At 40.8% G+C, this 27673-nt stretch overlaps 1 protein-coding gene across 1 annotated transcript in view; it reads left to right on the top strand.

Annotated features, from left to right (window-relative positions):
• The first annotated feature begins 785 nt into the window (after window positions 1–785).
• Window positions 786–27673, top strand: part of LOC149156865 (cytochrome c1-2, heme protein, mitochondrial-like) — a 98113-nt gene continuing 71225 nt past the window's right edge. Inside the window, exon 1 of the mRNA XM_089438715.1 lies at window positions 786–1053. The gene's annotated coding sequence lies outside the window, so the exon portion shown is untranslated. The remainder of the gene's footprint in view (window positions 1054–27673) is intronic.

The following is a 27673-nucleotide window of genomic DNA, read 5'->3' as shown; positions in this document are numbered from 1 at the left end:
AATGCAGGAAGGACAAGGAATGGCGATGAAAGTAAGTGAAATATAAACTCTTAAAAAATCATGAATTTAATTAGCAAGTCCATACATTTACGTCTTAAATTCTCATACTAAAGAGTTAAACATGTTGATGTAATCACATCTCATCATCACAATACTACAAGCATTGCGTATAGGGGTGAACTTGCATAAAGAGCATTGAGTTCTCGTACTAAAGAGTTGAACATGTTGATGTAATCACATTTCATCATCACAATGCTACAAGCATTGCATGTAGGGGTGGACTTGCATAAAGGGCATTGATCGAGGGACAAATATGGACATTAGTGAGGTGAAGTTAATCTCAAGTCCAATGGATGCCATTGTGTTAAATGACACAAAAATAACACTAATATGAGATTTATAAGGCAATGCCACATTCATTAAAGGATTTCATCATTGTAAGTTAGTTTATTGGTACCATATTATCATTTTAGTCAATCTTTATAGAAATAGTAAAATAATGCACCTCTTATAGACTTTCTTGAATTTGAATGTGAAGTTTAATGAATAGGGAAAGTTTAAATTGACTAAACCAAGAGTGTAAATTAAAATCATGATATCAATTTTGAGTTTAAATGGATTGAACTTAAGACTTGGTTTCATTTATTCTGCTCGAATCAATTAAAGGGATGGAATTCTGTTTGCCATAATCCAGTTCGAGTTATCGGGAAAAGGTGCATTTTAGTCAATCTTTATATGACGCTCGAATCAATTAAAGGGATGGAATTCTATTTGCCATAATCCAGTTCGAGTTATCGGGAAAAGGTGCATTTTAGTCAATCTTTATATGACGCCCAAACAACAAATCAAACCTTTGACTGTCGGGGCTTCTAAAAACATGCCAAAAGGGGCTGCAAGGCATGACCCAGACTTCCTTCGGCCCTAGGGTTTTGTGGGGTACCAACAAGGGTTTGGTTGGCGAGGAACAAACTCTTTTTTGGATCGTTTTGGGAGCGCCGTCCCTCCTGCATTGGATGCAAATCGGCCATTAACGTCCTTCCTCAATCTTGTCAGGTTAGGATTCCTATCTGATCATTGAGTGAATTAATAAATGTCTGGTTCAGTTGTCAATTTCTCTGGCAAATTATTAGTATGTCGATACTAGATCTCAAAGTTACTAAATTAGCATGCTGGATCCGAATTTCAGTAGCTTGATTTAATGTAAATTGGCCATCTCAGACTTCAATGTTAAACGCTTATTTCACAGACGTTGTTATTGTAATGAGAAAAGTAATTCGTAAAAATTGTACTCGATTTCTTAAAGGGATTTTGGTTGATATTTATGTACGCTTACATATAAACGGAAGGGATTCAGGGCTTGGTAACAAGGTTGGGAATGGTATTTTTATTTATATACACACACATACTGATCTGCAGATTCTCAAAACCTCAAGACCAATTACCTGTAGAGATGGGTTCTTAACCATAAGAATGCCAAGCCAGGGCATTCGGCAAGGTACCTACATCATTGATAGAAATTCAATCCTTGCTCTACGTGAAGCTGTAGCAAATGTACATGCACCTAGGGAACGAACTCAATACCGACTACAACATATAGATTATTCGGACTCTAGGTTAACCTCCTGTGACATACACTCAGACACTAACAAATGAACCATGTTAACAGAGAGATGGATGTATGCATTTTTATTGGATATGTTCACCCAATGTGTTGATGCTATGTGGTATTGCTAGAAATGTGTCAGTGCCAAATGTGGTGTTGATTAATGCAGGGCCCCAGATCTTCTTAGCATGTTCGGTATTAGTTTGCGGTGTTCACTCCGGAGCCCATGTGTTTCTAATATCTACCTAATTCAATGGTGGTTCAGGGTTTTATGTGCATTCATCGGATGCCTGCCCATTAGTTTTGGTGCATTTTAGGATTCTAGTTATATGTCTCTACTTATGGGTTTGAGGCATATGAGATTTTTCGTTGTACTTTAATTCGTTTGCCGTTTTTTTTCTTTTTTGATCATATACGTGTGCGTGATATCTGTGACAACAGATAGGCTGGTCGGGTAGTTTGACAATGCATGCTTGTCTAGCCTATATCAGCGTGGTGTAGAGCCACATATTTTATTGGTGCTATACAGAACTACTATTGGATTTTATGCAGTATTGTGTGAGTGTGAAAAAGACTCGACTCCAGGGTAAATCAATTGCGAATCGCGAGGACTTGTCTCATTTGGCAAAAACATTTTTGTTGAACTATCTATAGTTTTGCAGGTTTTATGCACTTTCTCTGAAAGGAATTCGTTTGGTGAGGACAATGTGGAAGAAACCATCAGTAGCATATGTTTCTCTTTCCTTTGCAACTTTATAGATGAATATGGTTCTGGTTGCTTACTGTATCACCTTTGTTTTCCAAGTAAAAAAATAAATATATTTGATATTCCAAGCTGAAATTAGAATATACTTCCAAAGTGTCAGGCCGACACTACAAGTGATCAAACTCTCTGATTATCCAACCCAAAACAACTTACAGCTTATGCCTACATATACAGTTTTCCAAGGGCCCCATGGCTTAAAAATGCCTGACCTTTTTTCGGTATCAAAACGTCGAAAACCAGAATTGCCCAAAGGCTGATAATACATATTACATTGTGTCTCACACAGGACACCAGATTCTCAAAACTGGATGTCATCAGAATAAGCAATGAGATTTTTCTAGAAGCACTCCATTTGTTTCCGCCTCATAAAGCATTCCTTCCTCCAGAGTTAATGCCTCTTTGGAGAGCTTATCTTCTTCCTTGTTGAATTCTCTCTAAACGTGATTGAAGGAAACATTTAAAAAAATTGTTCCTCACCTCAGTTACTATCCATGATTGGAAATGGTATTAGATTTTATTTCTTTTACCTCCTTTTTTCCCATTCTGTAATGAATTTGAAGTCCCTTATTCACCTCTAGATTACAAATTCCTCGTTTTGGTGCATATAAATCTCCTTTATATGTTTATACTGTAATCAAGGTAAGATGATATATATAATTGAACTTGTATCGTCATGATGCTTTCTTCCATGGTAAGTTTTCACACATATGGCCTTCCCCTTCGATGATTAATGAAAATCATTTCACTTATGGATATACCTAGCCTTGTTATTGATATTGGCAGCTACGGATCAATGGTAGGTCCACCATAACACATGACTCAGGTATTTGACTAGATTCTATGGTAGCTTCCACAAATAACGATTTTGTTTCCTGAGTGGCCTCTGATATGACTTCATGGTGGGGATGTTAACTACTACAATAGCGTATCCAAACAGTCACTGACCATGGTCGTTGACAGTTCGATTCCAAGCAACTACGCAATGAGTGAAGGTGATCGTGCAAATGTGTCAAGATGACTCACACTGTGTTGCATGATACTCCTCAACCTTATGCATCTAAATTCTAAATTTGCACAAGATATGATAGCCCCACCCATTTTTTAATTGTGTTAGAGCAACTTGTGAGCCACGGTTGTGTGGCCTTCCTTGACCATGAGTTTTGTAGTCATCTCTCTGTTTGGTGTGGACTGTAGATGAAAAAATGTGAATGAGCTCTAGATTGCTTTTTGACTATCAAAGTAAGCAGAATTTCTTTTTAGTGCCTAGAGGTATCCGACGCTATTGCCTGCTCTAATGGTTTGCCAGTTCCTTTGTGATATTCTTTGATATTATTTAGATCAGAGTTAGCACGCATAAGGTCAATCTTATTGCTGTAGTAAATGAGTAAACAGGCCCAAAATAGCCTCGTAAATCTTCCATTGGGAGCACCCTCCTTTTTGTCATAAGTCTGCACAAAATTTGCTCAATAGTGCACTGACAGGTCTAAAATATATTCCAGACAATAAGGAAATGCTCTATGACCTTGCAGAAACCGCAGCTCTGCAACTCGAGCTTGTAAAGGCACTGACAGATTCTCAATGAAGGGAGGGACCCTGAAATATTAACAAAAGAGAGGGAAAGTATTTGTAGAGTTGGTGTGCTCCAGATGTTCTTTGGCAGTCTGCCAACGAAATGGGGATTATAAGACACATTGATATATTGCAGCCTGGGCGTGTCGTCGAGATCAGCTGGAAGATCGGAGCCATTGAGATTATTGTGTGACATGGATTTTCCTTTTAGAAACAGAAATCTCTGCATTCTTTAACGCTGTTGAGTTTTTTAATTTTTGGAGTGAAAATTGGGAGTAGTTCAAGGTGTCCTCGCAGCGAAATAACCATCAGATTACCGAGAGTCTGTGGCATCGAACCTGCTCCAAGCACAGTCATGTCCTTGAAACACCTCAAATTCATAGCAAGAGCTAATCTCAATTGATTGACATTGGGTACTTGAGTATAGACACTAGAAACCTTCGGTCTCGGTACAATCTCCCTCTGCATTTTGGCTTGTGGAGTAACTTGCCATTGGTTCTCATAATATGCCTTCAGTAGTGTTAAGTTAAACAGGATTTTTAATTTCAAGCTCTCAGACTCCAGAACCTTTCCCTCTGCATTTTGGCTTGTGGAGTAACTTGCCATTGGTTCTCATAATCTGCCTTCAGTAGTGTTAAGTTAAACAGGATTTTTAATTTCAAGCTCTCAGACTCCAGAACCTTTGCCTCTGCATTTTGGCTTGTGGAGTAACTTGCCATGGGTTCTCATAATCTGCCTTCAGTAGTGTTAAGTTAAACAGGATTTTTAATTTCAAGCTCTCAGACTCCAGAAACCTTTGTTGTGTTACTTTGCATTATTGTGATCCTTGCAGAAATCTCACTTCTGTTTAGTGTGGACCCTGCCACTCCTTTTTCCTTCCTACAAATGTCAATGCAGTGATTTCACTTTCATACTCTGTCTTCACTGTAGCTAGTGAACTGTTATTCACTTTCAAAGTTACAGGCTCTACAAGTGGTTGTTTGCTTGTGTTGTTAATTTTCACAGGCAATTGTCCAATTGTAGAATAACGCAGCTAAGGGTAATTTTGGCTTTGGCTCCTATCCATTTGAAAACTCTAAGCGTTCCCCCTGATTTCACAATGGTTCTGATTAACAGATGTTGAATTTGAATTCATATTCATGGGCATTTGCCTCAACACAGACACATGTAATGGACAAGCATTCTGCTTGCTGCCCACTTTGAATTTTTCATAATTCATTGAAGATTTTCTGTTAGTGCTTGTAGTGAACGAATGGGGGAGTGTTTCTAGTATCTTGTGTGAGCAGCAACAGTGGGAAGATGGTTTCAATTCAATGTTCCCACCATTAAACTTTCCAATAGATACTGTCAGTCTATCTGAAAGGATTTAAGATGGGATTTATTGTTACCCTCTTGTGTTTCAGAGCACAGGTGAGTTTGATTTGAGGCCAAGGGCTGTTAGGAATGACAAGCTTCTCTACTTTGAAGCCACTGGAGTCATTGTTTGCGTTATTGGGTCACAGTATAACAACCATTGCTCAAACGTAGGTATAACTTATCTAATCGATGCAGAGCCTGTTCAGGGGAAGGTGTATAAGGTGTTTTTGAAGTCCCAAGAAGCGGTGATTAATGGGATTAAGTTGGGAAATCCTGTGAGCACTGCTTGTAAGGCCGCAGTGGAAGTTGTTTCGAGAGATGGACCAGAGTTTTTTTTCTCGATTTGACAAATCTGCGGGAACAGGGATCCGGATTGAGTTCTAGGAGTTCAGACTAAGCTTGAATGCAACGAATGACAAAGTTTTGAGAGATGGAATGATGTTCAATTGCATTGTAAATAGATGTATTTTTGGGAGAAACAAGCACCCTTCATCTTCCGAGCTTGAATTGTTGAAAAATGGCTAGAATTAGTGAAGTATTAGAGTTATTGAATACTCTTATGCTTTCTACTGTTGACAATATGGTCAAAAATCGACAAAGCCACTCTCACTGATATTCAAACTTGTTTTCAAAATGCATAAGACAAGATTCAGTTTTTGCAGCTTGAATCTCAGCTCGAATAAGATAAACTACAACAAAGGAATCAACATTCTGAATTGGTTCTTGTTAAGAACAATTCTCTGTTTGAGATTCATTCTCAGCAGCAGCCAACACACGATCAGATCAGTGACACCACTTCAGGAGCAGATTCACATGAAGATGTAGAGGTTCTGCTTGCACTTCCCAAGACCATCATTAGGCCTTGTGAAGAAGATATTTACAAGAGGCACATAACTAATCTTGGATACGAAAAGGAAGTGTCCTTTCACATTCCACACTAGTCCAAGCCCATCTAGTTTCAGAGTGTTCAATTTTTTCAGGACAACTCATCTTCACTTGCTCCTCTTATACAACCACTTCATATTGTCAAATGCCAACATTGTGATCTAGTTGGCCACATGAATGATCACTGTTTTGATTTTCACCCTTGTGAGCATTGTGGAAAACAAACTCATCATTCCAACAGATGTTCTAGACACAAGACTCTTGCAAGAGCAAAGATTCACCTTGGATGGATCGCTTCTTGGCAATTGTTGTTGGTCATATTACAGAGTTCATTCTTGAGTATTGACACATCTTGCAGCGGAGAGACCTTCATCTTCTCACCTTGTATCTGATAGGGAGGGAATTGATAGTCAACTACTAGATTCAAAGTTATATCAAACGAGCCTGAGCCACATCTTGAACCAAAGCTAGCTGCCAAAGCCTATACCCTAAGTCAGCTAGAGCCAGAGTTAGAGTTGTTGAATTCCCACGATCTTGGGTCTAGGGTAGAATATTAAAATCTCTGACACTACCAAACCAAGAATCTCAACGATTTGCATAGCAGAATATAAAAGCAGTAAATCACACATGCATAATATAGACAACTTTTTACATTTTTCAACCCAACTTCGTTATATTAAACAACATATAATACAACAGTCTAGGGCTCCCTTACTGGGATAATGGCCCTCATACATCCACTAGTACAAGATACAAAACTGGGGCTTGGTGTCAGTACATCGACAACCAATCTGCCCTCAACAAGATACTCTGACCATCTGGCTGATGAAGTCGACTCTCTCAGTGCCCCTCGGTCGTATCCTGTACCTGCCCGGTCCTTCGGCTCTCGATCTGCAACTCCTGCCTCTATCAATGCTTCAAGTATATATTTCCACTGAACCTCGACTATCAATCTGCTCTCTAGTTGATTGTTTGTCCATCAATGCATCAACACATTGAGACTCCTGTCGAGTTGTTCACAGCTCCACTTGTGAACAACTCTCAACTGACCACTGCTGCTCCTCAGCTACTCAGGGACTTCAACCCACTATGGTCTTCATGCGCTGCATCGATGAAGACCAACACAGGGCATGGAGGGATGCCACCTATCACTGCAAGATGTCCATCTCCCTCAATGAACACGGGCTAGGAGGACAACTCCGCATCTGCTGTTGAAGTCCTTCTCCACACACAAGTCTCGGGCTCCACAACTGCTCCTCTGGTTCGTCAACCCTTGAGCTCCAAACTGCCTTCTAGTAGCCTCTTTCGCCCATCTAAGAGCTACTCTTGAGGCTGCAAACATCACCCAATCACGCATGAAAGAACGTCTTTCTTGTATGCTGCTCTAGGGCTACTTTGGGTAGCCGACACACTGCCCTTCAATCAGATCAATGGCACCCAATCCAGCCATTGTCGATTTTTCTCTTAGGAAGACTCTTCACCTCCTTGGAAGACCCTCGACACAACATCAACAGGTTGCAATGATCACGATCCAAATTGGTCAACTTCTTTGACCCAACATTCCTCCCAGAACACTGCTGTAATATGTTTGCCCTTGCTGTTTGTGACAACCCTGGTTAGGGCACGTCCTGCAACCCTCAATCCACCTTACAGTCAACAAACAAGCCCCTTAAGGGATGCGGTCCACCTTGGCAAGCCTCCTTCCTTGCCACGTTGCCTCCTTAGGGCATTGTCTACCCTTGACAGCCCTCATGCAGTCCCTAGCTGTGTGCTATGGCCTGTGGCCTAGCACAACAGTTGTTTTGTAGCCTAGGCCTCCAAGAATGGTGCCCAAATAGTCCCAAACAACAACGTTTTGCTCCTCCTGTACTTGGCCTAGCTGCCTCCCTCTTCCGCACTTGAGAACAACACCTCAGTTCCTGTCTTGGACCTAAAATAGTCACCCAAACCCTCGCTGTCTTGTACCTTCCTGTGCTGCGGCTAGGCTAGAGCTATCCCTCTCCACCGAGTCCTCTTCCTTGGAGAAATGTTGCACACTTGGATGAGAAAATGACATCAACTCACTCTCTATTTATACACAAATGAGCCTACAAGATCTCCATTGGCTCAATCTTGCAAGCATTCATCCTCCTTGATCAAATACTACTCGTGCAAATCCCTCCAATCTCGGATATGCAACATCACGATCCAATGAAGACTCTAGCCTACCAATCTGTAGTCCATCACATGAAGCCATCTTGATCAACCTAATCTCGTCCATGCCAAAGAAACCCTCGAGCTGTCCCAACCATCCATGATTGTCAACGAAAGTCCATGATCAACAATTTGCCTTACAACAAACTGTTATTCACTAGGCTCACCACCAATCCATCAAAACTCCCAACCCATCTCGCCATGTAACCTGTCAAGACCACATCTTCATGTCCTCAGCTGAACCCTCTGCTCCATGATTTAGACACCCACAACTCCCTATGAGTTGCTTTGCTATTTACACTCTAATTCACTATCCCTCAAAGTAGCTCAAATTCGCTCTGATACCATGTTGAATTCCCACGATCTTGGGTCTAGGATAGAATCTTAAAATCTCCGACGCTACCAAACCAAGAATCTCAACGATACTACTTTGCATAGCGGAATACAAAAGCAATAAATCACACATGCACAGAATATAGACAACTTTTTACATTTTTCAACCCAACTTCGTTATATTAAACAACATATAATACAACAATATAGGGCTCCCGTACCAGGGATAATGGCCCTCATACATCCACTAGTACAAGATACAAAACTGGGGCCTGGTGTCAGTACATCGACAACCAATTTGCCCTCAACAAGATACTCTGACCATCTCGCTGATGAAGTCGACTCTCTCAGCTCCCCTTGGTTGTACCCTGTACCTGCCTGGTCCTTCAGCTCCCAATCTGCAGCTCCTGCCTCTATCAATGCTCCAAGTCCATCTGGCCACTGAATCTTGACTGTCAATCTGCTCTCTAGTTGATCGTTTGTCCATCAACGCATCAACACATTGAGACTCTTGTCGAGTTGTTCACAGCTCCACTTGTGAACAACTCTTAACTGCCCACTGCTGCTCCTCAGCTACTCAGGGACTTCAACCCACTATGGCCTTCTTGCGCTGCACCGATGAAGACCAACATAGGGCACGAAGGGCTGCCACCTATCATTGCAAGATGTCCATCTCCCACAATGAACACGGGCTAAGAGGATTGCCCCGCATCTGCTGTAGAAGTCCTTCTCCACTCACAAATCTCGGACTCCACAATTACTCCTCTAGTTCATCAACCCTTGAGCTCCAAACTACGTTCTAGTAGCCTCTTTCGCCCATCAAAGAGCTACTCTTTAGGCTGCAAACTTCACCCAATCACGCACCAAACAACGTCCTTCTTCTATGCTTCTCTAGGGCTACTTTGGGTAGCCAACACATTGCCCTCCAATCAGATCGATAGCACCCAATCCAATCATTGTCGATTTTGGTCCTAGGAAGACTCTTCACCTCCTTGCAAGACCCTCCACACGACATCAATAGGTTGCAATGATCACGATCCAAACTTGTCAACTCCTTTGACCCAACATTCCTCCCAAAACACTGCTGTAATATGTTTGCCCTTGTTGTTTGTGACAACCATGGTTAGTGCATGTACTGCAACCCTCAATCCACCTTACAGTCAACGAACAAGCCCCTTAAGGGATGCAGTCCACCTTGGCAGACCTCCTTCCTTGCCACGCTGCCTCCTTAGGGCATTGTCCACCCTTGACAACCCTCACGCAGTCCCTAGCTGTGTGCTATGGCCTGCGGCCTAGCACAACAGTTGTTTTGTAGCCTCGACCTCCAAGAATGGTGCCCAAACAGTCGCAAACAACAAGGTTCTGCTCCCCTTGTACTTGGCCTAGCTACATTCCTCTTTCGCACTTGAGAACAACACCTTGGATCTTGTCTTGGCCCTAAAACAATCACCCAAACCCTTGCCCTATACCTTCCTGTGTTGCGGCTAGGCTAGAGATATCCCTCTCCACCGAGTCCACTTTCTTGGAGAAATGTTGCACACTTGGATGAGAAAATGACATCAACTCACCTTCTATTTATACACAAATGAGGGGCTCCATGAATCGATGAAGAGACATGTCTCTTGGACGAATTCACTTCAAGCCTACATGACTTGACTATCCATTAGTTATTTGTCAACTTAAAAAATTCATATCTTCATTTCTAGAGCTTTGATTTGAGTGATCTTTGTTGCGTTGGAATTGGCACGCCAAGCTCTATCACCTCAAATTTTCTTGAGCTCAAATTCATCATGGTTTTGGCCGAAATCCTGATGGGTGCAAAACCGCACGCTTGGGTTCCAAGCTCACAAGTGACCCTTGTGGCGCTTTGCCCTCCAAACCTCGAACCCTTGGGCTTGGAGTACCTCCCAAGCTACACAAAAATGAACAAGAGTTGTAGCCAAAGATAGACACATGTTCCATGGGCATGATTTGGTTGGGGCCAGCCTTAAACCACCACGGTAGAAGACTTTGGCTTCTACTAACCATTTCATCAGTTTGTGGTTATCTTTAAACCATCATTAGGGAGCACTTTCATTTTGTAGAAGACTTCAGCTTCGAGCCAGATTCAAAATTGTTCGAGGAACTGCTTCCAGCCAAGTTCTAGAGTTGGTGGCTAGCCTTAAACCACCACTAACAAAGGACTTCGGCTTTTGCTACCTCATTTGGTTTGTGGTCTTCCTTAAAACACCATTTCAAAGGGCACATCCAGTTATTGGTTACATGCACTTTCGTATTTTAGCTCTTTTCTTGGACTTACATACACCCCTTTGGATTAAGAGGGGAAATGTTGGAAATATAATCCCCTGGGATTATGTGAATTTGGCACATTCACTTGAGTGGAAGGCGAAAAGCGGCAAGTGAAGGCCAACAACGATTAGAAGCCCAAGAGACCTCTTGGAAGATGAAAACCAAGGGTCAGTGAAATGCATTTACTAGTTATATACATATCTTGTGAATAAGAATGCATTCCACGCTTATCAAATTTGTCTTTCAAGTTTACTTAGTCCAACACATTTAACATAAGAAGTGGCAAATGACAAGAAAGAACACATAGCTCAAGAATTGATTAAAACTAAATCTGACTTGCAAGTCCAACATCGAGCGTCACTACTTTAAGGTGCCAAAATTCAATGTACCAAAAAATGTAACTCACAATTAAAAAACTTAGATGATGAACTAGTCGAACATTAGCAAAATGAGAAAGTATCACAACATAATTATAAAAATCTCGATGATATGTTTTACAAGGAATTATTAGAAAAAGATGATGAAATTACTTGCCTAAAGGACCATAGTCAAAATTACTTGCACAAAATCAAGAAGTCTGAAAGGTCACGAAGTGGTGTAATAAAAAATTAAAACAAGAGAAGCAATATCTTGTGAAGGAATTGAAGGAGAACCTATTAGAAAAAGATGAAGACAATTCTTGCTTAAGGAAAGTTTATTGAGATTGCTTGAACAAAAAAAATTAAAAGATGAGAAACCAAAATATCGAGATCTTAAGAACAAAATTGGCAAAGCAAAAAATGATGAAGAACTTTTATGCTTAAGGAATCATAGTCAAAGCTTATGTACACAAATAAAAAAGCTAAAGAATGACAAGAAGTTGCTACAATAATCACCAGTCAACAAAGAAATAATGGAATTGGGAAAGTTGTTGGATGTAAAAATTTAAAACGTGGAGAAAGGAATCAACATGGATCTAATTGACATAACATATCTTGAAGATGCAAATCCACTTGAAGTAGATAATTGAAGTACAAATGATGGAAAATCCAAACATCTCCACTAATTAACATTTAATCATAAATGAAGTGACACAAGTGTGCAAAGAAGATATACTATCAAAATTGGAATAAGAAATGTAATATCCTAAGCAAATTTCTGCCCTAGGGTTTCAGATAATCAAGGTTTTCCTTTTTTTTTTACAATAAAATTTATTTTACTCATACAAAGATGAAGTAAACAACATGTTTAGTAGTATAATATAATACTCTCATTTCTCATTCAATAACAATTCGTTGCTTGTTTAGGTAATAATAATGCCATTGTTTATAATCCATCAATTATACTAACATTCAGTCATATGGAAACTGATTCCAGATTCAACACTATATAACCACTGAACACTAGCGTATCTGTTTGGATTATCTGCAACTAAAATAGGGCACGTCCCATTCGCACAAAGGGTGCGATTGCCATAGAGTCGTTGACGGGTTGCTTCACAAAGGGAAATTGATCCGTTTTAGGTAGACTCTCGCACTCGGTTTTAATCAATTCATCTGCCATGGAAATTTCGATTTGCTGATTTTGGTATCTCAGGAGTGGCCCGATCCTTCTCAGAAAACCATCACACAAAGTCTCAAGAGTTGCATTTTGTCCAGGTGATCTTGGTGCTCTATTTGTTGACCTCAGGTGACTTGAGGATGGCACTGATTCGTCCGAAAAGATCAATTTTCGGGACTACGGCAACCTTCCGACACATATCCTCTACGTATTTCCTTAGTTTTGTACAGGGATGAATTCCAAGTCTATAGAAACCCCAAAAGCATTCGCTTCTGGCACAAAAAAGTCAAATATAATCATTCATCCTCAGAAGGGGTCCGATCTGCTTCAAATGCACAAGGTTAACCTTGGGGAGGACACACCCTGCTTTAGAAAATTTCGCATTCTTATCTTAGATAGATTCGGTGCCTCTGTCTATGTTCTACTCGGATGTGGGGGATCTCAACTATCTTAGAGAAATTCGTCAATATGCTTAGATGGTATTTTGGTTGCCTCAAAGAATGCATTCCTCTACTCAGAGAATTTTCGACGTGCTTCCAAGAAATTCATTTCGCTCCAGATGAGTTTGTTTTGCCTTCTTCTCAGACGTTTCACCACAAATTCACGACCTTCAGCTGGATTGTTTTCTTGTTGCTAGAACAAAGAAGCAAATAGAAAAGATAAAGGAGGGTAACTAGATAGGGTGGGATCACCTCCATCGAAGCTAGTCCAAGAGAAAGGTGTCTTAAACCCTCAAAGCCTCAACCTCAAAGAAAAACAGAGATAAATGATCCAATCCAAGTCATGCTTCAAATGCTTCTAAGCCTCTTCTATTTATAGATTTTTATGAGGGGTGGTTTTCTCTTAAACTAATTCAGTGATGTTCACACCAAGCCCCAACTTTGGGCTTTTTTTGCCCTAGCTGCGCGAAAAGTTGCCCAACATTGTATATTTTGGGGTTTTCCCGTTTATCAAGGACTATAACCTACAAGGATCAATAGGCTACTTCGTCCATTGGGCTAATTAATTGCTCGGGGACATTATGGCCCCCCTTTCTCGACATTGCTTGTCCCTAAGCAATGACAAATCTGAGTGCTGCCACTTTTTCTCATCAAAACCCTAAACATGAAGGATTGCCTTCAAATTTCACAATTACCATTCCGAACATACTGTCACTGCGAGATGTTATTTCGCCCATAAGAGGTTGCACTCCACTGATTGCGCGTCTTCATTAGTCGCCTGAATATAACGTGTTGGAAATAATACTGAGAGGGGGGGGTGAATCAGTATTATCATATTAATAAAACTTTTTCATTTCCATAATCAGATTCATATATGCTACTTCCACAACTTCTTATGATTAAGTTAATCGATCTTCAATGAGTGCATTAGAACATTATCAACCATATTATCAGTTAACAGATGCAGTAACATAAAGTAGATCATCACACATAAGGCACACACATGAACACAATGATGTAAGGTGGAAACCCAATGCGGGAGAAAACCACCTGCTGCAAGTCATCTCAATCTTCTTCTTAATAAGAAAATTCTTTTACAATATTTGTACTGGTGCAGCCTTATACCAGTACGGGAGCTACAACCCCCTTTGCTCTTGTACTAGCCGATCCATTTACTAGTACGCAGGCTACTACCTGCTACAATGTTCCAAAGATTTCCTTTAGCTCTTGTACTAGCTTAGACACTAGCACGTAGGCGCCGGCCTACAATCTTCTCTCCTTCAAGTACCACGTTTCATCAATTTTCATACTGGATACACTGAAGCACAACCCATAAACTGAAAGGCCACATTTCATCCAACAACATTGAAGCTCAAACAACCTTTTGAAACACCCAATCAACTGTAGTAACTAGATCAACAATAATAGGACCAAAACCCAGAACACAACAATGATAAACAAGGATTTTAAGAGAAGGAAGCACCCTGCTTAACTGCCAGCCTGAGTCCGGACTCACCCTGTTCAACTGCTAGCCTGAGTCCCTGGACTCACCCTGCTCAACTGCTGGCCTGAGTCCCTGGACGCACCCTGTTCAACTGCTAGCCCGCGTCCCGGACGCACTCTGCTCAACTGATAGCCTGCGTCCCTCGCTCTGAGTCTTTTGAACTGCCTGCGTCTCGGCGCACCTGAACCCTTCTGCGCCTGCGTCCGGCGCACCTGAACCGGTTCGCTCCTGCGTCCCGGACGCACCTGAACCCTTACTGCACCTGCGTCTCTTTAGATATGAAAGATATTAAGACTTCAAGACTAACCCAAACAGTCAGATCTACAGATCTGATCGTGCGCCATAGCGATCATAGTCCATTAGAAGATTCGCCTTCATAGATCTGGACTAGATCTCACCAAAAGATATTCAACAAAGATGGTACATAATCCAAATGAACTCCTTTCCTTTATATAGGCAAGCTTCTCCCCAAAACATGGAACAATACCACGAGCCGACACCATAGAACCACAAAACCGTCGGCTAGATACCACGCAAGAAACCCCCACGTGCTTTTCTCTGCCTTGAAATGTGTGCACTGGGCGGACGCACCTCCTGAACGGCTGGCCGGCGTCTCTGGACGCGGGTTCTGCATAATATACCTGCGGGGACGCACTTTCTGTAAGGTGTACCTGCGTCCTTCATAATTTCAACAATATTTGAACCTCTGCTTACAAAGAGCTTGCCATTTGATTCCTTTGAGTTGTCACATCTGATATCTCTTCTGTAGATTCATCTGAATGTATATAAGTGAGATGATCTTCTATGAGAGTGTTGCCATCAAGTACAACATATGCATCATAATGCCAACAATCTCCCCCTTTGGACTTGATGGCAACAACACCGAATCACTCTCCCCCTTTGACATCAAGGGCAAAGGGGTATGCTCCCCCTAAGAACATGCTCCCTTTGACTAGAACCAGATCTGCTGAAGTCTCTGAATGAGCTCCCCCTTTGTATATGTCATGGTGCTCCAATCTGATAATGGTCTTTCTGAGAACAAGCTGAGATGTCTGCTCTGCTGTATAGTGCTTGTTCATGCTCAAACTCCCCCTGACTATAAGCAAGGTCTGCAAAAAGATGTTCTACAAGAAGAACATGACTCTATATATCATAAATGACCTTCCTATCACCAAAAGACTCAATACATACATCCATCACCCATCACAATAAGGATCATCCATCCAACCAAGTGGGAATACATCAGAAATATGAAAACCAAATACATTACATCTTCATCCCATGCATAGTGGGGGGACAAAGGCCGTTACATGACCTGAAAAGATGATTACAACATGAGTTTTGCTATGACCTTTCAAATGACAAACATCATCAACAACACTGTATAATCTGCTCCATAGTATCTGTCAACATCAACTCATAACCATCCAGATCTACATGAATCAAGAGCCATCAAATGAAAGCATCAGCATCAATCAACATATGTATGAATCATCCCTGTATCCAACCAACAATCCTCATCCATTTGTGCCAAGAAAGAAATCATGCATCTTGCTCATGTCAACATCATCATGAAATGCATATGAGTAACTCATCATCATCATGTCTTCAACAATGCGACTTTGAATAATCATCCACGAAATCTCATCCATATATGTGCCAAGGATAATAAAGACTTCATGCAAACATCATTAGAGAATCAACCATACATCTGATCATGTGACCAACTCATAATAGCAAGATGAATCATAAGCTTGTCACCAAGGACCATAATGCCAACAATGCATTTAGGACATATGCTCCCCCTGAACCAGTGCCATCTGTTAAGAAGAATCAGCCAATAAATGCTTTGAGACAGGTACGCACTTCATCTTCTGCTGCGCTGCGTCCTGTTGCTGCAGGGACGCACCCAAAAACACTATCACGCCGCGTACTTTTACTCAGGGACGCACCCAAAAACACTATCGCGCCGCGTCCTTTTGCTTCAGGGACGCACCTGATCCTCAGTCGCTCTGCGTCCCCACGCAGATTTTCAGTTACTGAACTGCGTCCTGGACGCACCTGGACTTGGTCTGTCCTGCGTCCGCACGCGGGTCTCCTGTTACAGCACTGCGTCCTGTACTTTCAGCTTCCTCTGATTCTGGTATGTCTGTACATTGTACTGTGCCATCCTTTTCTGACTGTACTTCCTTTTTCCTCCATATCTTCAAGCGTGATGATGACATTTTCTCCTTTTGATATGATGCCCAACCTTTGTTCCTGCATTCCTTGGCTATATGTCCAAGCTTGTTACATGCATAACATCTTACATGTTTCATATTCCTCCTGTAACAATCAGTAGCTTTGTGACCAAACATATTGCAAGCAAAGCAATATCCATAAAAGTACCTTGATTGAGATGACCTTTCTGCATAATGGTCTTGAACTCTTCTTCTTCTACATCTAGCTGCAACATGTCCAAGATTATGACATACATAACATTCAACATTATTCATAGGAGGAGTAAAGGATTTTCTTTGAGGAATCTCTTTCCTTGGTTGATGATGAGATTGATCTTTCACTTCTTCGTTGATCACTTTAGATTTCCTTTTAGAGTTTCTTGCCTCACCTTGTGAACTAGATTCACCTTCAACAGATTCATGGAAACCAAGACCAGTCTTTATAGCAGGGGACCTTTGACTACTAAGAATATCATCCAATACTTTAGAGCTATCTTGAAATCGTAAAAGCTTATCCTTTTCTTCTAGTTTACCTTTCAAGATATTTACCTCAACCTGAAGCTGTTCTTCCTTTTCAAGAGATTTCTTTTTCAAAACTTCTTCAGCTTTCCTTCCTTCTTCCATTTGTTCCCTTAGTTTGAGAATTTCTTTTTCTTGTTCTTCATACAGATCTTGCTGCATTTGACGAACTCGGAAGGCACATTCCAGTTGAGATTTTAAGCTGGTGACTTCGTTTTCTTGTTTTGCAATAGCTTGGAGTAGATCTGTATTCTGCTTCTTTGATTCTTCAAGATCTCCTTTTAGTGAGAGGATTGTAGCTTCAAGATTTTCATAGTAGCTGGATCTATCTTTGAGTTTCTTGATGGTTGTGCTTCTTTCGTTAACTTCTTTTCTTAATGATGTCACTTCATGCTGCAATTTTTGACATTGGTCTTCCTTGTCCTTGAGTAGCTTTCTTACCTTGTTTCCTTCTTCTAGTTGTGCCCTTAGTTTGGTAGCTTCTTCTTTGAAATCACATTCCTTTTTGTTTAATAGATCTTGTTGATCTCTAATTTTGTCTGTCAGCCTTTTAAATTCTGCCTCTATTTGATATCTTTCTTGTTCACCCATAAGAGCAAATTCAGTAGTTTCGCTATCACTTTCATCTCTTTCACAAGGAAATATAGCTGGAACATCAGAGGATAACACATTCATACCTGATAATGACTCTGAATCTGATTCTGAATCTGAAGAGCTTCTTATGCCTAATCCCCAATCGATTCTTCCACTGTCACAGTTCTTCTGAGATGACTTCTTTTTCTTATTAGCTTTCTTCTTAAGCTTCTTTCCCATTCTTCCACGGATCTCCTTCAAGCGATCAAGCTTCTATCAAAGGACTTGCTCCAATACCAATTGTTGGAAATAATACTGAGAGGGGGGGGTGAATCAGTATTATCATATTAATAAAACTTTTTCATTTCCATAATCAGATTCATATATGCTACTTCCACAACTTCTTATGATTAAGTTAATCAATCTTCAATGAGTGCATTAGAACATTATCAACCATATTATCAGTTAACAGATGCAGTAACATAAAGTAGATCATCACACATAAGGCACACACATGAACACAATGATGTAAGGTGGAAACCCAATGCGGGAGAAAACCACCTGCTGCAAGTCATCTCAATCTTCTTCTTAATAAGAAAATTCTTTTACAATATTTGTACTGGTGCAGCTTTATACCAGTACGGGAGCTACAACCCCCTTTGCTCTTGTACTAGCCGATCCATTTACTAGTACGCAGGCTACTACCTGCTACAATGTTCCAAAGATTTCCTTTAGCTCTTGTACTAGCTTAGACACTAGCACGTAGGCGCCGGCCTACAATCTTCTCTCCTTCAAGTACCACGTTTCATCAATTTTCATACTGGATACACTGAAGCACAACCCATAAACTGAAAGGCCACATTTCATCCAACAACATTGAAGCTCAAACAACCTTTTGAAACACCCAATCAACTGTAGTAACTAGATCAACAATAATAGGACCAAAACCCAGAACACAACAATGATAAACAAGGATTTTAAGAGAAGGAAGCACCCTGCTTAACTGCCAGCCTGAGTCCGGACTCACCCTGTTCAACTGCTAGCCTGAGTCCCTGGACTCACCCTGCTCAACTGCTGGCCTGAGTCCCTGGACGCACCCTGTTCAACTGCTAGCCCGCGTCCCGGACGCACTCTGCTCAACTGATAGCCTGCGTCCCTCGCTCTGAGTCTTTTGAACTGCCTGCGTCTCGGCGCACCTGAACCCTTCTGCGCCTGCGTCCGGCGCACCTGAACCGGTTCGCTCCTGCGTCCCGGACGCACCTGAACCCTTACTGCACCTGCGTCTCTTTAGATATGAAAGATATTAAGACTTCAAGACTAACCCAAACAGTCAGATCTACAGATCTGATCGTGCGCCATAGCGATCATAGTCCATTAGAAGATTCGCCTTCATAGATCTGGACTAGATCTCACCAAAAGATATTCAACAAAGATGGTACATAATCCAAATGAACTCCTTTCCTTTATATAGGCAAGCTTCTCCCCAAAACATGGAACAATACCACGAGCCGACACCATAGAACCACAAAACCGTCGGCTAGATACCACGCAAGAAACCCCCACGTGCTTTTCTCTGCCTTGAAATGTGTGCACTGGGCGGACGCACCTCCTGAACGGCTGGCCGGCGTCTCTGGACGCGGGTTCTGCATAATATACCTGCGGGGACGCACTTTCTGTAAGGTGTACCTGCGTCCTTCATAATTTCAACAATATTTGAACCTCTGCTTACAAAGAGCTTGCCATTTGATTCCTTTGAGTTGTCACATCTGATATCTCTTCTGTAGATTCATCTGAATGTATATAAGTGAGATGATCTTCTATGAGAGTGTTGCCATCAAGTACAACATATGCATCATAATGCCAACATAACGCCCCTAAAATGCCATGCTTCCATGAGACACATACTTCACAGGTTCCATTATACTAAACTTAAGCTGCTAATATACAATCCAGTGGATTCCTCCGCCAGAGTTTTCAACAATATGCAAATTGCACCATTCTCCTTGTTTTGTAGCGGGCAATTGACCACCCATTAGACTTCCACCATGCTCCATAATTTCCCAAGAATTCCCTGCAACAGAATTTGTTTGAAATTTCCACCTAATCCTCTCCCAAAGTGGTTTAGGGACAAAAAAAATTGGTTCATAATATAGATAGCAACCACTATCCCCATGCAATATATTCAGTGTTCCACGGGGACGCGTCCCCAGGGTCGGGTGCGCGCACCCGGCACCCCTTGCACTTGGGACAGGGGGACGTCTGGGGAAACGTTCCCCACGTCCCCCTTTTGGGAAGATGCGGGGAGATGCAGGGGGGACGTTTCCACATTGTGGGGGACGCGACTCCCTAAAAGGGGGACACCTGGGCGTCCCCCCTCAAAATGGGCTATGCATCCCACCTTAAATTTGCTTGTAAACAATGGTTTATGACAGGCAAAACCTAGTATTTGACCATATTTCCCTACTAATGCTAAGCAATTTATGGTAATGTTAAATTCTTAAAGTAAAAGTGACATTCTCCTTTATCTTTCATTTTCATCCTTTTACTTAAATTTTTAACATTACCATGAAAAGACTCAGGATGTTTGAGAGTGGTTCCAACCTCATTGGATTTCATATGGAGAAAGTAGAATTTTAGATCTCACTCAAAATCCAGCAAGCTTAATACTAAATAGTTTTTCAGGAACTCAGGATTTGATGGATTGCAATGTTTCCATTGCATTTTGTCATGTACAAGGGTATGGAATTAGTATTTAATCAAGAGCACCAAGCCCTTTGTGTAGTTTAGAGTGATTTTTAGACTCAACACTCCACTATTTTTGAGTTTTAGTTATATCAATTTACTATTCCAGTCTTCCGATTTCAGTATCTATTATAGTTTATTTTGCTTAGTACTAATTAAATTCTAGAATGATGAACGATGAATTTCAATTTTAAATCAATTTAGAATCTAGAATGATGAATGATGAATTTAATTTTTAAATCAATGTAGATTCTAGAATGGTGAATAATGAATAATGAATATGGATCAGAGTATTTCATTATTGAATCTCGTGGTCTATGGATGAATCATGTAAGGATGATGAGTATGGATCAATGTATTTCATTATTTTATTCAATTATGTATGTATCATTGTATTCATGCTTTGATATATATATATATATATATATATATATTTCAAATTCATATTCAATAATCAAAGCATAACAAATTCATATTCAATATATATATATATATATATTAAAAAGGAAAATATATATATATATACCCCAACGTCCCCCCTAAATTTCTCTAAAATTTGAGGGTACTCCCACACGTCCCCCTTGTGCGTCTCCCTGGACCTGTGTCTCCCCGTCTCGGAGTCTTGGTGGAACATTGAATATATTTTGCATTGTGCCTTCAAGTTTGCTATGCTTCACACCAAGATATACTTTGTAGATAATCATTCCTGATGAAGATGTTGCAATCCTGTTTGGTCCCACTTGTTCAACAACGGACTAGTTAGAATATGAAACATTAGTGTAGGTTGGATATTGTGTCTGCATGCCAGTTTGACTTGTGTGCCTTTCTTACCTTGTTGTTGCAAATAACTTCTCATTGTCTATGCAATCCTTTTCTTGAGGATGAGATAACGTTGGGACTTCAATTGGTTTACTATGTGTGGCTCTGGCAAGCTTCTCCCTAAGCGCAAATTCGAGGACAAAATATATCTCATCTTTGTAGAAGATGATGTCGTCTTCCATCTTATACCTGTCATCTTAAATGAGTCCATCCAATATTTTGCAAGTGACTTTATTCTTGAAGTACTCTACTAAGAGATGTGCTCTCCAATCTCTCAAGAATGTGCGTGATCTGCATGCTTGAACTCATTGGATTGTAAGCTGTGACATGTAGTTCTACAAGCTGACATGCAAGTTACTTCTCCTTGTTTGGGTATAACCTCCATCTGTTGAGCTCTGACCATGCAGGGACCACCATTGTTCATGCTTTTCAGAACTACCTTGCTTCCCTTTGGGTCTCAAAATTCCATTTCCATCGTTTGGTAGTTCATCACAATTTTTCCTAGCGAGTATAATCATTGAACTCCCACCACCATGTTAGTATCCGCCAATTCTATCGCAAAAATCATCAGTAAGCGTATACTTACAATGAGTGACACTCAACTGTGGAACTACCCGGGTGAATGCCATATGATATCCATTAGTTGCGCTTACTTCAAAGCCCTCAAATTCTTGGACGGGATGGCCTCTCCTTACCATTACAACTGCATCAATAAAGTTGTATGTTGCACCACCATTTGTCAATGTTATGACACGTAGCCCTTGTATAGCACCCTTGATCTTGAATGTGATATTTTGGAACTCCTGAGAGAGTGGCAATAGTACCTCCTTCAATACTTGGAAGTGGCTTCCTAACTGCTTTCAGGGGTGGTGCTTCTTCTTAGATGCTAAGTTCCTTACTCGGTGGCTGCGTTGTATCACTCTCACTATCACTATCGGGCAATACTTCAATGTATTGAATCTTATCTTTTCCCAAACATTGGTGGCCTAGTTCCCATGGCTCCTTGCAAGTGAAACAAAGCTTCTTCTTCTAAGCTCGTTTCGAGTCTCTTCATCTAGTCGATCCTTCTTGGATTCATTGTCCAGAGATATCTTCTTGCCCTTGTCCTTTTGGAATGACTAGTGGCATTGGTGGAGCCTTTGCTTTTGGTGTTGCACCTCCCATATCTCGAGTCTTCTTTATGGCATGTTGAAGGGTTGTGGGATTGAATGCCTTGACCTAGCCTTGTAGGGGTTCGGCTAATGCCTCCGTGAAAAGCATGACTAATCGTTCTTCAGATATGTGTCACCATGACTGCGATTCGTTCGAATTATGCAATAAGCTCTTTGTGTGATCCAGTTTGCTTGAGTTGTGCCAACTCTCTAAAACGTATATCCAGATTCTTCCGATCAAATCTATTTATCAACCTCTGCATAAAGTCTACATAAGAAGTGATGTTTGCATGCCCCAACGTAACCAGTCCATGATACCACCAATCATGTGCTTCTCCTTCTAGGTGTAGTGTGGCAAATTGAATAACATCTGTTTCCTGCATGGGATTGAGTCGGAAATAGGTGTCCAACTTTTGCACCCAAGCCCTGGCTGAGCATTTTGATGACCTATCAAAAGAGGGGATGGGTGGCTTCCCTATCTTTCACGCCATATCCGAATTTCGTTGCTCTCTAGGTCTATTCTGGTATCTAATGTTGCTATATTCCTTGAATGTTAGGGTTGCTTGAGTGTTCTCTTCTAGTGTTGCATACTCTTGAAGTATTCATCAAAGAGCCTATTCTATTCTGCTACTTCTTGGGTTGTTGTCTCCTGTCGGTTTAAAAATTTAGGGAGTAAGGGTCTGAGGTTCTTTCCACTGTTTGTCTTGTTGTATGTTTGAGGAACAACATTGGAGAAAACAGGGTTATGGCTGCCTCTTCTGTCAGTACCAGCCCTATTACCAAAATCTACTCTGCTATCATTATTACCAACAACATTACAATTCTGTATGAGATTTTGCCATTAGATGGGCTAATTGTTGCTGTCCTTGCTCTAGTACCTGAGTTATTTCTCATTGCCCTTGAATTAACTGTTGTCCTTGCTGGTGCCCTTGTAATATCAAATTTGTCATTTCTGTCTGTCCATGACTTAGTACATGCAAGAGGTCTTCGAATTTGCTCTTCCTCGATCTTCCTTGCCCCCCATGGCTGTGCTGCGGCTAACCTTATTCTTTCCGACTGTAATGTTACTTGTGTTCCCTGGAAACATACAAAGTTGACACGCTCACAAGCTGGCAGGATTCCAGCTCTGATACCACTGTAATATCCTAAGCAAATTTCTGCCCTAGGGTTTCAGATAACCCCCATGGCTGTGCTGCGGCTAACCTTATTCTTTCCGACTGTAACATTACTTGTGTCCCCTGGAAACATACAAAGTTGACACCCTCACAAGCTGGCAGGATTCCAGCTTTGATACCACTGTAATATCCTAACCAAATTTCTGCCCTAGGGTTTCAGATAATCAGGGTTTTCCCTTTTATTTTACAATAAAGTTTCTTTTACTCATATAGAGATGAAATAAACATGTTCAGTAGCACAATATAATACACTCGTTGCTCATTTAATAACAATTCACTGTTTGTTCAGTAATAATAATGCCCCACTGTTCATAATCCATCGAGTGTACTAACATTTCAACCATACGACAATTGATTCCAGATTCAACACGATATATCATATAACCACTGAACACTAGTGTATCTATCCGGACTGTTTACAACTAAAATAGGCACATCCCATATCCCTATAAATTCTAAAAAGACACCCTACCCACTGTGACCTCAAAGGGTGCGATTGCCATAGAAATGTTGACGGGTTGCTTCACAAAGGGAAACTGATCCGTTTCTTGTAGACTCTTGCACATGGTTTTAAATTTTAATCAATTCATCTGCCACAGGAATTATGATTTGCTGACTTCAATATATCGATTCTCAGGAGTGGCCTGATCCTTCTCAGAAAACCCTCACACAGAGTCTCAAGAGCTGCGTTTTGTCCATGCGATCTTGGTGTTCTATTTGCTGACCTCAGGTTACTCGAGGATGGCACTGATTCGTCCCAAAGATCAATTTTCAGGATTGTGGCAATCTTCAAGCATCATATCCTCTACATATTTCTTTAGTTCTGTACAGGGACGAATTCCATCAGACTTTCGGGCCTGTAGAAACCCCAAAAGCATTCACTTCTGCCACAGAAGAGTCAAATAGAATCATTCGTCCTCAGAAGGGGTCCGATCTGCTTCAAATGCACAAGGTTAACCTTGGGGAGGACACACCGTGCTTTAGAAAATTCCGCTCTCCTGTCTTAGATAAATTCGGTGCCTCTGTCTGTGTTCTACTCGGTTGCGGGGTATCTCGACTATCTCAGAGAAATTCGTCAATCTGCTCAGATGATATTTTGACTGCCTCAGACAATGCATTCCTCTACTCAAAGACCCTTCGACCTGCTTCCAAGAAATTCATTTAGCTCCAGATGAGTTTGTTCTGCCTTCTTCTCAGACTTTTCAGCACAAATTCCCTACCGTCAGCTGGATTGTTTTCCTGTTGCCAGAACAAAGAAACAAATAGAAAGGATAGAGGGTGACTAGATAGGGTGGGATCACCTCCGCCAAAGCTAGTCCAAGAGAAAGGGGTCTTAAACCCTCTGAGCCTTAGGCTCAAAGAAAAACAGAGATAAATGATCCAATCCAAGTCATGCTTCAAATGCTTCTAAGCCCCTTCTATTTATAGATGTTTATGAGGGTGGTTTTCTCTTACATTAATTGAATGATGTTCACACCAGCCCCAATTTTGGGCTTTTTTTGCTCCATCTACCCCAAAACTTGCCCAACATTGGATGTTTTGGGGTTTTCCCCTTTATCTATAGCCTATGGGGATTGATAGGCTACTTCATCCCTTGGGCTAATTAATCCCTCAGGGACATTACAAGAAAACACTAGTATGATAATAAATGATCAAGTTTCAATAAAAGTAAATATTAATAAATAATAACTAATGCAATAGATAAAATGATGCATCATAACTAAAGGACATGATTTAATCAGGGGACATGACCTATTGACCATTGCGACCAATCAATACTAAAAGTACACTGTCACATGTTTTTGTAATTGTATTATTCATTCATATCTTATTCACTATTGTATATATTCTTGTCTTTTATGGATTTCTGTCTATTGTCCTTCTTATGTTGGATATTTCTTCAGCAAATGAACTTTGTTCATTTCAGCTTGTGATTCCATTGGTCCTACAATCCCATTGGCTTACAATTCCATTGGACTTGTCCAATTGGTAAGTCAACTACAAAGTTACAAGTAGTGTGTTAGTTACAACTTGGTGCCATAGACCAATCTTTTTGCGGGGTTTGAGAGTTTGGTGTGGTCTTTGATACCCATGGGAAATTTGCCTATGACCCCTTTGCAAGTTATTCTACCTTCTCCTTTACTGCAAGTGGACATCGACCCTTCTTTATTAGCAGCCTATTGAAGAGATGGTATGGTAGGCCCCTTCAATAGGGGGACTCTAGCACTAAATTAATTGTACATCACTTTTCATCATAGACATTCTTGATGAATCACCCTCCATAGGTTCTTTGTTGCAAAGGCTTGGCAAAATAGGGGAATGTTTATTAAGCCCCACCTTCTGTCCTCTTCAGGCTTTGCCAACTTTCTCCATTCAACCAGGGGGATCCCTTCCTTCTCTCGTTTCCCTGTCCACAGGAAACTAAAGCATTTTCTTCTAATCCTTTCTAGTATTTTGTATCCCCTCTAGAATTGGTATCCCTTTAGAACAGTTACCCATGTCAGCCCACTGCCTCCCGAAAGCCATCTGTAACTGTTGTTTGACTCTCACTTGATTTTCTCATAGTGGAAGTTCCAGTGTTTTAACTTGTGACCATTAGGTTCAAGATTGAACCCCAAATATTTGAGTCCATTATCAAATGGTATAGGAGTAAATAAAAGAATTTGAGCCAGCTACCTTTTTAGATATTCCTCCAATCCATTCAAGGAGGATTTGATGCTATTACCCTTTCCATTTTCAAGGAATCTCCTTTCTAGTACTTCTACTGCTTGATTTAGAGCTTCTTGTACTATCTTTGCTAGGGTTTTCAGATTATCTATTTTTACGTCATCACTATCCTCTTTTCTTGGCAATTTTGAGCCCCCTTGTAGGATTGCTCTTTTTCCTCATAAAGCCATCCATGGTCTTTCTTGGAACAATTTTACTATATGTGAGCTACATCATAACATTTCAAGCATCTGATGGAAGCTTCCAATAATCTAGAGGTTGTATGAATTTCAGTGGACCCTAGACTATTTCTATCTCCTTTGGCAAGCCCTCCCATAGATCTATTTCTACTAGAATATGTATTATATTTCGATCAATTTTGGATTGGAAATGTGGCTCTTAATTAATAAAATCACCTATACTATCCTCTAGATTTTTTAGAATATTTTTGTTCTAGAGCTTCATAGGTAGCCTAAGCATCATTACTCGTATCCGCTGCATGTAAGTAGTTTATTTTATTGGATCAAATCTCAGCCTCCATAGCATTTGGTATAGATAACATTATCCCTAGTGCCATTTCTTTGCTAATATTTCCTCCACATCTCTTGCAGACCTAAATTCAAATGTTAGCCAACCATGTATTAAGGTGTGAAAATCTAGAATATACCTTAGAGTTCCTTTCCAATTCTTCTCCAGCCTCCCTACCAACAGCTCATCCTGTAGGCACTTGCCATCATAGGTTTGACTTCTTCTATACCACATCCTCTCCTATCAACAGATTTTCCATTCCTTCCACGCTCTAATGCATTTGTTTATCCTTTTGGTATCCTGAAGCCCCAGACTTAATTCTTCCCCATTCTTCTTATTGTCTAGCACCTGTCTTCTTGGCAATTTGGCACAGGTTAGGCCACCAAACCCTCGCTCTAGCTTAAGGTCTTGTTCATGATCTGGACTGTTACAGAATGATTGAGATCTCTTCTCTACAAAACTGCTAAAGCCTTCTTCCCTCTTTTCTTGATTTGGCAGGGATGACTTCTCGATCTTTCCTCCATTAACATCTCTATTCTGACATCTCACTTTCCAAGTTCTAGAGAACTACTGACTTGTCTTTTCCTTACATCATTTGTAAAACAACCTAAAATTTCTGTCTACTAGAGTTTTATGAGTCTGTACCTCCCTTGCTGTTAGGATCTCTGTTGTGGTATAGGACTTTTCTAAAGTTTTGACAATGGAAAAATAATCTCCTTGGACCTTATTCAGTTCCTCATTGAAAGCTTTAGTCCCTTTTCCAG

Source organism: Pinus tabuliformis, chromosome 9 (assembly GCF_031772625.1).
Source record: "Pinus tabuliformis cultivar Carrire ecotype Pingquan chromosome 9, CPIR1, whole genome shotgun sequence".
Lineage (NCBI taxonomy): Eukaryota > Viridiplantae > Streptophyta > Pinopsida > Pinales > Pinaceae > Pinus > Pinus tabuliformis.
Note: the sequence above shows the minus strand (reverse complement) of the source record. Positions and strands in the feature narration are given on the sequence as shown.